The following is an 11,214-nucleotide window of genomic DNA, read 5'->3' on the forward strand; positions in this document are numbered from 1 at the left end:
CTCAACTCCAGAGATGTGACTCTTTGTCATTTAAAGTGACTTTAAAGCATGAGATTAATATTGCAGGTTTGTGGAGCCAGTCCCAGACAAACAATAAAAAGGGGTGACATTTGTAGATTTATATTTTGGATGTTTCCTTGAAAAAGAGAAAATCTTTCCTTTAGAGTTTTATATAGACCTCTGTCCTCCATCTGATATTATGACAGAACATTCAAGATGGAGAATCTCTCACCTCTCACAGCCAACCACTGCTCCTCAGACTCTCTGTCCTCTGAGGTTTGACACTTGTAAACTCCTTCGTCCATTTTGGAAACTTTGTTCAGGGTCAACTTTCCAGAGGAACTTTTATGGATCATTTGATCGTCTTTGTAGAAAAAGGACGTGTAGTTTGCAGCAGCCATTTTGTCTCTACAGAACAGAGTCACTTTCTCTCCCTCCATCACAGGCTGATCAGGACACTCCAAGAGCACAGCTGGATAAAACAATCACACTTTTAAATATTAAATGTGTTCAAATATTAGAACATTATCAGGACTCACCTTTAACTTGGAGCCAGTTTTCTTTTGAGAACTCATTTTCAGATGTTTTACATTTATAGAGCCCCTGATCGGACAGTGAGATGTTGTAGAGGGTCAACTCTCCAGATGAACTTGTGTCCACACGGACGCCATCTTTGTAGAAGTCAAACTTTGTGGAGGGATTTAGATATGTGTTTGTGATGCAATGAAGAGTAACATTATCTCCAACCATCACTGGACGAACTGGACTCTCCAGGATTACATTTGCTTTAAGGTAAAAAACAATATGTAAAAAAAAAAAAATGTCAGTACGATATACAGCTGAAGAAAATATCAACGATAAATGATAATATTGAGGCCTTTATGTCACTGACACAATGACCCTAAAGCAGGACTATCCCTCCAAAAAACTATTTTATTTGTACAGTATTGTTAATGAACATGGGCTGCCATAAATAAATTAAGCAGTTAATTATTCCCCCCTTGAACTGCCATCTTAACGTGCTGGGTGAGTTTGCGTACCGTAATGATCCTCGGAGCTATGTTGGCATTATGGTAAACAGGTCCTACGTGACAGGTCAGACTAAGAGTAGTTCCTAAAACCCCTATGAAGAGTAATAAAACAAGGACCGTGACATCGCCCTGTATGACGCAACGGGGTTCAGGAGTCAGGTCCAAGGAGAATTCAGCAGCAGTCAAGGACAGGTGTTTAGCGGCCCAGTCCACCCAGAGGTGCCAGCTAAATATGGTCAGGCTCACCTCCACGAACAGCTTGGGCTGTAGTACCCACCTCCTCGAGAGGGGTTGGAGTGTGTGGGCTTGCTTATAGCCCCACAGCTCAGCCGCCACATGTTGGAGTTCATCCTGGTGAATGGGAGGGTCGTGTCCCTCCGTCTTTGGGTTGTGGACAGGTCTCTCAATGTTGTATCGGACAAACAGCAGTGTAGAGTACCAGGCCTTCTGGGAGTCCTTAAGGTGGGTGCTAGACAGTGCACTGACCGGGGACTCTGTTGTTCTACTGGGGGACTTAAACACCCAGGTGGGCAATGCCAGTGACATCTGGAGAGGGGTGATCAGGAGGAACGGCCTCCTTGATCTGAACCCGAGTGGTGTTTTGTTATTGGACTTCTGTGCTAGTCACAGTTTGTCCATAACAAGCACCATGTTCAAGCACAAGGGTCTTCTTTTCATATCATCACATCTTACCAGTTCAGAAAAATAACAAAACAACAACAAAAAGTTCCCAAACTAGTGCAAAGAAAAAGAACCATGATAAATATTGACCCCCAAAAAGTTTTGTCTCAAAAGTCTTGATATAGCAGCAGCTGAAGGTCCAGCTTAGACAGAGTCAGGAGGCCAACGGGAGGAAATGGGAGGTGAAACTCCACCTGAACAACACCAGAGAGGTTTGAAAGGAGATCAAGTCCATTACTGGTTTTAACACCAAAATAAAGCAGAGGGACATTAGCCCAAACATCATTTTTCATCCCATCAATCCTGTGTCTACACCTCCCTGATGGCCAATCCACACCTGACCACAGACCCCTCAGACGGCTGTTCATCAGCCCAACACTTCAGCTTCTCTGCTCTCGTACTGTCAGCTCCTATTTCACCTCTTGGATTACTGACTATTTGTCAGGCAGAGCTTTTCTGATACTGTGGTCAGTAATGTAGGAGTTCCTCAGGGTACAGTCCTGTCTCCATTCATGTTCACACTGTACACCTCAGATTTCCAATGCAGCTCCAGGTCCTCCCATCTGTAGAAGTCCTCTGGTGACTACAGTGGTTGAGTGTATCAGGGATGGACAGGACAACTGTACTGGAGCTTGTCACCATCCAGGACCAAAAGGTAGAAGTTGTGGACTGGACTTCCACGTGAACAACAGGCTGGAGTGGAAGGACAATAGTAAAGCTGTGCACAAGAAGTGAATGAGTAGACTCTACTTCAAACTGCTCTTCATCATGGACACTCCTGCTCACTCTCTGAACCTGAATATAGAGGAACAGAGGAGCTCCTTCTCCAACAGGCTCCTACAGCTCCACTCACACAGTGAGAGAGACAGGACTGCATTTATACCATTCTCCACACAACTGTACAACAACTCACCTCATGTAATAGACAACCCCACGTCATGTCAGTCACCACTTCATCTGTGCACTGTGTCCATACTCACCTCTTGTATAAAGCCTGGATATATGTTGTATTTACTAGATTTTTTTTTTGTACTTTTACAATTGTATTATAATTGTTATTTGACATCAGTCTCTTGCTTTTTTTCTACTTATTTTGAATTTATTTTTACCATTCATAGTTTTGCTCTTTGTTTATATTATAATGTGTGAGATACTGTGTCCAAATAATTTCTCTTGTGGATGAATAAAGTTTAAGTCTATGTTGATATAGTGTTTATTGTGCCTCAGTAAGACACAAAAACACTGAAATCACTGAAGCACACGGCAGGTTTACAGTTCTGTCTGTTCCCTGTGGTTTTACACCTCTCACCAAATGTGACTTAGGCTAAACTTGATTAAAAAAAAAACAAAAAAACTATTAAGCCTTTTTATAACTATACTTATTGTTTTATAACACTGTGTCTAAAATGTCCTGTAATCAGAACTATTACAATTGTATATGTTTCTATAAAACATGCAATGCAAAAGTCACGTACCTGAGACTGTGATCTGGACGCTCTCACTTCTCCTTCTGTCCTCGCTCTCACACCAGTATTCTCCAGAATCGGACGGGTACAGTACTGCAATGTGGCACAATCCAAAATTTGAAATTTCTTTGTTACAGGGAAACACTTGTTGGTTTCCATTAGCCTTTGTCCTCAGCACCCTCCATTTGATCAGGTCGTTGAAAAATCCCTCACAGGTCACAGTGAGACTGGAGTATTCCAAGAACTGCAGTTGCGACGGGACAATACGAGGGAAAGTACGCTCTGTGGAAGAACAAAAATCCCATCAAAGGTTAAATTTGTAGTGTGAAGGAAATCCAATGTCTGCAAAATATATGTAGTTCTGTACATCTGTCAGTTTTTAGTATGGATCACAAATTTGTATTCAAGGAAATTATTAGTTTAAGATGTAATGTTATGTTCAGATAGAAACAATGGAAATAACTTAAGAAACTCATACCTTTATACAATAATAATAATAATAATAATTTTAGGAGAATAAAGTTGTACATTTACGAGAATAAAGTCATAATTTTATGAGAATAAAGTTGTAGTCAAAGTAAAGACATCATTTTATCCAGAGTGTACACAGTGCTCCAGACTCTCACAGGGGGGAACGGCAAGGACAGTGTGCTGTGTTGGTTTTGCACAAAAAAATTGGGATCAGGGATTGAAACCAGCTTCAGCTCTGTGTATGAGACTAAACTGTGACCATCTAGAGACAGAAACAGAACAGGACAGTGCCATAGAGATTAGGATACATTTTAATGGGTGCTTAAAAAAGGGGCTGCCCAGTGTGCACAACTTCATAAGCCCATAACGAGGGGCTGAAATTATTCACAATGAGCACATCTTTGATTGTGCAAAGTACCATGTTCAGAACAGTAGAGAAGCGAAGATGAGCGGAGGGAGAATGTGTATGTGCTGAGACTCCTCCACCTGTCTGCAGCTCGGAGCACAGACTGTGTCCTGCCCAATGAGCCCCAGGGAGCACCACACTCCAAGAAGGAGTCACTCCACAGGGAGAACATGTGTCCTACTTCATTCAACAGTTTGTGATGTGCACGAGTGGAGAGGTGGAGATAAACTGTGGTGCAGATCTGTCTAATAGTTTACACACTTCTGGGACATGTAACAGTCTTTTGCAGTCTGTTGAGACCTAAATCATTGAATGTTGACTCTATTTTTAGTTAAATTACATATATTTTTGGCTACAACTTTAATCTTGTAAAATTATGACTTTATTCTCATATTGCCCATATAGTTTTTTTTTTTTTTAAGTGACCCTTATGCTCCTTTGAAAAAAAACAAACAGCTGAGTTCATTGTGAGTTTGAGTCTTACCTGATGTTTGTGAAACGCCGTAGTGAACAGTCAACATCAGCACCAGCACATTCATCACTGAATATAGAGACACATATGTTTCACAGATCTTAAGGCTTCATTCATATTTTAAAAGACTTGATAAAAGATAAATTGTTGTAGACTTACTCAGAGAGATGGAGGAAGCTGTCAGGTCCATGTTGTCTCACTTTCTGCTCAACATGTGTCTCTGTCATATGTGAGGCTTCCTCTTCCTGTCTTTCTTTTTATTTTTGGCTGTGAGAGTTTCGGAAAGACAAACTCACCTCAACCACATCACAAATGCTTGTCAGTTGCAATTGCAATGTCCATATTTCAGATTCAGAAAAGCATGTTTTTGTAATTCCAAGTGAAGTTTCACAAAGTTGGAATATGTTGTTGATGTGTTGCTTCCAAACACGTAGTAATAACAGTAAAACGTCTCAGCAGAGCCCACACTGCTCTGTGCAGTCTGTCCCTGGCCCCGGTGGACCACACTGTGATGGAGGAGGTGAAGATGGACTCAATGATGCCGTGTGGAACTTTTCACTGTGTAGAACCTTGGCTTTCCTCAGCTGCTGCATGAAGTACATCCTCTGTTGGGTTTTGTGGATGATGGAGCTGATGGAGGCTCCAACTTGAGGCTCTGAGTGATGGTGGTGTGGAGGAAGTGGGAGGAGTCTATGGGGGTGATGGGTTTAAGCCATTACTGTGTTTCAGACGACATCACAGCATTCATGAAGTTGTTAATTAAAGGAGACGGGCCACGTAACATCACATTGAATAATACTGATTTAATACAGTTATACAGATTTTGGTGTTGGGTCACTATTATGATCAGGTTTAATGTTTGTCAAATACATAAAGTGCTGTGAGACATGTCAACAACACAGATACCAAAAAGAGCTACTCCTCACACAGCAACGGCCAGACATGGAGAAAGGCCGGAGTCGACTTAATTCACTTGGCAAAAAGTGATGGTGGATTATTTTTCAAACTATCTGGAAGTTGCTTTCTGACCAACAGAACTGCAAAACAAATGGTCAAGCACCGCAAAACTATTTTATCAAGACAAAGAGTCCAAGTCACAGTGCTGAGGGATAATGGACCACAGCCAAGGTTTCAAGGACCTTAATGAAAAATTGTCGTAACGGGTGAGTGTAGCGGACCAAAGGATGCAGACTCGGGGAATATTTACAGGATTTATTGTAAGGATAGGACAAGTACAAACAGTGGGTTATCCGGAGGTGAGCAGGTGAGCAGGAACACAGGAAACACAAGGACCGGGGACATGAAGGGACCACAGGACGACAGGCAGACCAGACGGGCGTAGGACAGAGCGGGCAGGAGACATCCAGGACCGGAGCACGACAAGAACACAGGGACGACAGGAACACAGGCAGGAAAGACGTGACACGACAATGATCCCACGCTGAGTCTCTTCTCCCAGCTCCTTTTATCCACAGCAGGTGTGTTGATTGCACTGATGGGCTGCAGGTGCGTGCAGGAGGAGCCAGGAGCCCAGCCCAGATCTGGCAGGTGAGGGAGGGAAGGAGCAGGACAGGAGTAAAACCAGGAGCGGACAGTGCGGATCATGACAAAAATATGGTTTTGAACAAAACATCTAACCCTCTGTGCCCACAGTTAAACAGCTTGGCCATCCAGGCCAGGTTGTGTTTTGTTTTATTTCATTGGTATTTGCCAGATTTGTTATGATAGAAATATTCTTGATGGAGCTGTTGAATTAAAAAATGTGTTTTTTAAAATGTATTATTTAATGTATTTTTTTCTTATATTTTCTTAATTCATTTTCATCATTAGGGATTTTTTGCGTTTGATGTTTCAAGCTGTTTTATTCTCCGTTTTAGTTCTGTTCCTAGTTGTAATTCTTTTTTTTTTTTTTTTTGAAGAGTATGAAATGATCGCGCCTCTGAAAACTGTTTTACCTGTTGAACGTACTTGAGCACCAAAGGGCTAAAGTATGTTCATCTGTGCTAAATAAATGCTCAGCACAGTTTAAAATATTGCATGAGCTACACTCCCCAAAGACGAGGCTACATGGAATATTTCCTGAGGTTTCGATGAAAGTGAAAGTGTGAGGCAGATTTATTACATTGCTTTGTTATGTGCACTAAGTTGCAAAGTTTTTGGGTGTCAATGTTTTGGGTTTTTTTTCAAAACATTTTAAAGTACAAATGGAACTAGAACCAATTCTGATTCTTATTGGGTTTTCAGAGCAAACTAACAAACTGAAGAATCACCAAGCACATTTTCTATCATATGGAGTGTGCGAAGAGACTGATCCTTCTCTTGTAGAATGTCATATTCAAAAAGGCAATTTGGATGATTCTGAACAAAAAGTGCAAACTTTTATCTTCATATTTGGAAGGAATGGGCTGATAAATAGAGTAGTACACAGGACAGCACCCTGGGGAACAGGGCAAACGTGGGGAGGGATTTTATTTGAGTTTCTGTATTTTTTTGTTACTGAATGATTTTAGTATATTTTGTCTTTCCTTTTCTGTTAAAATGAAGCAAGATTTATAACATAATGCACAAATTCATGACCATAGTCATGACCGAAAGGACAAGATCGCGGATACAAGCGGCTGAAATGGGCTTCCTCCGCAGAGTGGCCGGGCGCACCCTTAGGGATAGGGTGAGGAGCTCGGTCACACGGGAGGAGCTCGGAGTAGAGCCGCTGCTCCTACACGTTGAGAGGAACCAGCTGAGGTGGCTCGGGCATCTGCTCAGGATGCCTCCTGGACGCCTCCCTAGGGAGGTGTTCTGGGCATGTCCCACCGGGAGGAGGCCCCGGGGAAGACCCAGGACACGCTGGAGGGACTATGTCTCTCGGCTGGCCTGGGAACGCCTTGGGGTCCCACCGGAGGAGCTGGAGGACGTGTCCGGGGTGAGGGAAGTCTGGGAGTCCCTGCTTAGACTGCTGCCCCCGCGACCCGGCCCCGGATAAGCGGAAGAAAATGGATGGATGGATGGATGGATGCACAAATTCATACTGGCTTCTCAATAAATCAGTTTGAATGAAATGAAAAAAATAAATAAAAGTTAAGTGCTACAGCAAGGCCAACAATGTCACTCAGACCGGCATTACCAGGACCCCACCCTGGAGGCAGGACTGGGATCCCGCTCTTGACATAAAAAACATCATCGTCAGATCCACTGATCCATAGGTTGGTGGTGCGATTCTAGCTCACACAGATGAATACTGTCGTTGTGTCCCTGGGCAAGACACTAACCCACCTCGCCCTCAGTGTCTGTGTACACTAGGTCGGAGGTTGATCATGGACTTGTTGTCATGTCATCTGACCTCCGGCCGTGGGTCTTGGACACTCAGGTGAAGAGAGGAGCAGAGCTGTCAACCGATCACCACCTGGTAGTGAGTTGGCTCCGCTGGTGAAGGAGGAAGCCGCACAGACCTGGCAGACCAAGCGTACTGTGAGAGTCTGTTGGGAAAGTCTGGAGGAGCTCTCTGTCAGAGGGGCTTTCAACTCTAACCTCCGGGAGATATTCTGCCTGATTCCAGGGGAGGTTGGAGACCATGGGCCATGTTCTGCACCTCTATTGTCGAGCCGCTCGTAGCTGTGGTTGTAAGGTCTGCGGTGCTTGACATAGCAGCAACCTCCAAACCCGGTGGTGGACCCCGGAAGTAAGGGATGTCATCGGGCTGAATAAGGAGTCCTATCAGGCCTGTTGGCTTGTGGTAGTCCTGAGGCAGCTGACAAGCACCGGCGCTCACCGCTCTCTGTGTCCACTGTCTCATCAGACAAACTGCTTATCCTGTGTCCCAAGAAGTGTTTTTTTGACTTTTGCTCCTTTAATGGGTCTAATTTGTTTTTGTGGTTCATGTCTTTATCATCTGTGTGGTGTAAATATGAGCTGACACTGACACAGGGCGAGACGATGCTCTGTACGACTCAAAGGGATTTATTCTGCCTCTCCTCTTTTAATGTTAATGTTATGATGATTATTTGTGATTATTTATGTTTTGATTTGTTGTATTGTGATTCTAAATGACCCGTCTGTCGTAGTTTATCTGTGCTGTGAATAAATGTCCAGGACACGGTGCTGTATTTTATGGTTTTAATCTGAAACTAAATATGAAACCAAGACTCCACACAGTGAGCAGCGCTCTCCTGTACAACTCTCACCAACACAGTTACATAAAACATAAAACAGTTATATGAAAATGTTTTACAACACAATGAAATGCACCTGAATGAAACTAAATATGTACTGGTCAGAAAAACACGGCTCACAAAATACTGTATGAGCGATCAGGCCATAAACGATATCATGAATAATGAAAAGGAAATACACAGTTTTTAATGACAGAGCTGAAGTCAGTGACCCTCCCAGTTTTTACTATCAGTCACCACATGAGGGCGCTGTTCAAGCAAAATACATGAGCCCAAATAATAGAAATGACAAGTGGAATCAAATCTCATGTAATCTCTGTTACACTTGCACATTTTTGTACAACTAAAGTTATTAAAATGACACAAAATGACACAGCCCAATAAAATAAAACATCAGAAACATTTTGTGTAACTTTCTGTTGGTGACATGTCTTCTGCAAAGTTCCATGGAGACAGATAGTGGAGATCGACAGGTTTAATGCCATGGTCAGGTTTATGGAGATTCAAGCACACTCAAGGAAACTATTACTCTGCAGGGCTTAAATTCTGGTACACAGAATAGTTTGTTTTAAGTAAACCGCCGTCCGTCAGTTCATCTTCACCGCTTGTAACTGGAGGCTCTAGAGAATGAGAAAAGAGAGAAAAGTTTCAGTGTTTTTACACTACACGTTTGATAGAAGCATCTGAATGATCCAGAAGAGGATTGGGAGAATGCCATATGGTCAGATGAAACCTTTTGGTAAAAACTCAACTTGTCATATTTGGAGGAGAAAGAATGCTGCGTTGCATCCAAAGAACACAATACCTACTGTGAAGCATGAGGGTGGAAACATCATGCTTTGGGGCTGTTTTCTGTAAAGGGACCAGGACGACTGAGCCGTGTAAAGGAAAGAATGAACGGGGCCATGTATCGTGAGATTTTGAGTGAAAACCTCCTTCCATCAGTGAGGGCATTGAAGATGAAATGTGGCTGGGTCTTTCAGCGTGACAATGATCCAAACACACCGCCCGGGCAACGAAGGAGTGGCTTCATAAGAAGCATTTCAAGGTCCTGGAGTGGCCTAGCCAGTCTCCAGATCTCAACCCCATAGAAAATCTTTGGAGGGAGTTGAAAGTCCGTGTTTTCCAGCAACAGCCCCAAAACATCACTGCTCTAGAGGAGATCTGCAGGAGGAATGGGCCAAACTACAGCAACAGTGTGTGAAAAACCTTGTGGAGACTCACAAACTTACAGTTTGACCTAAGTCATTGTCAACAAAGGGAATATAACAAAGTATTGAGATAAACTTTTGTTATTGACCAAATACTTATTTTCCACTGTAATTTTCCAAATAAATTCTTCAAAAATCATTTCTGGATTTAAATCCAGAAAATAGTGATTTTCTGGATTTTTATTTTTTTTCTCATTCTGTCTCTCATAGTTGAAGTGAACCTCTGGGGAAAATTACAGGCCTTTCTCATCTTTTTAAGTGGGAGAATTGACAGAATTGGTGGCTGAATAAATACTTTTTTCCCCACTTTAGCTCCTTCTCCTTATGGCATGAGGGACCTCCTCAGTCCATATTGTTGACCTTTTCAAGAACTAAACTAAACTGTGTAGATCATAGGTGCCCATTTTTTTTTTTTTTTAATCGAGGGCCACATCTCAAAACATATTCGAAGCGGAGGGCCGCAGACGGTGATCAATGCAGTGCGGTGCTTTATGCAAAGCTTTGACAGAGCCTCTATGTATTAATAAGGCTTCAAACACATTCATAACCCGCTCCTCCTCCTCTCTAACTCTCTTTTTTATCCACAGGTACTGCAAAGTTTAAAGGAGAAAGGAGAAGTACGGAGGTATTTTTATCCAGTTTCATACTGGACAAACACTCTACAAACTGAGCTACTGTTGCCCCTATATGGAATATCCAAAAGGTAAATTCACAAATGTTGAACCTGATCATTTCTATTATTGACTAGACCATAGAACTCTATTACATTTATCACAACAGAAATCTGCAGTTTAACAATATTCATTTCATCTGCCCCCATTTGTATTGAATAACATAGTTGTGATGTCATCTGAAACAGCGATAAAAAGTGTTTCCGAGCTCTTCACATCAGTACTTTCTGATATCTGCAACATCTCAACGTCTTCGAAACTGTTACAGTCCAGACACATGTAAATTCTGTTTCATCAAAAAAACAAAAGCATCATTCTTACGCCCTCTGCTGGTACAGTAGGGAGCAGGACACACTTTAAATGAGGTTAAAGCAGTGGATGCTCATATCTCATGAACTGATCTTACAAGGCCTGTACCTAGTTTATGAAAACACATTTTACTACATTCAGTTTATTGTAAAAGCTAATATTTAAAATAATGTTTATGGTTCTAATGGTGTGTTCACATTGTGAAAAAATCACGTCAAACGGCTCTAATTGGACGCTTGAATTTTTTGACTTACTTGCTTCATTTGGGAATATGGTTGTGCAAGTACATTCACTCTGGGGTCTGTACTCTCTGTACTCTATGTACTCTCT

At 42.3% G+C, this 11,214-nt stretch overlaps 1 long non-coding RNA gene across 1 annotated transcript; it reads right to left on the reverse strand.

The window, feature by feature from the left end:
• Nucleotides 1–3,334: 3,334 nt before the first annotated feature.
• Nucleotides 3,335–4,732, reverse strand: LOC129457060 (uncharacterized). Its single transcript, XR_008649065.1, has 3 exons — nucleotides 4,687–4,732; nucleotides 4,540–4,596; nucleotides 3,335–3,460 (listed from the first exon to the last, which is right to left on the reverse strand). It is a non-coding gene; the product is annotated as an uncharacterized LOC129457060 (long non-coding RNA).
• Between the last annotated feature and the right edge of the window lie 6,482 nt (nucleotides 4,733–11,214).

This window comes from Periophthalmus magnuspinnatus, chromosome 18 (genome assembly GCF_009829125.3).
Source record: "Periophthalmus magnuspinnatus isolate fPerMag1 chromosome 18, fPerMag1.2.pri, whole genome shotgun sequence".
NCBI classification, from domain to species: Eukaryota; Metazoa; Chordata; class Actinopteri; order Gobiiformes; family Gobiidae; genus Periophthalmus; species Periophthalmus magnuspinnatus.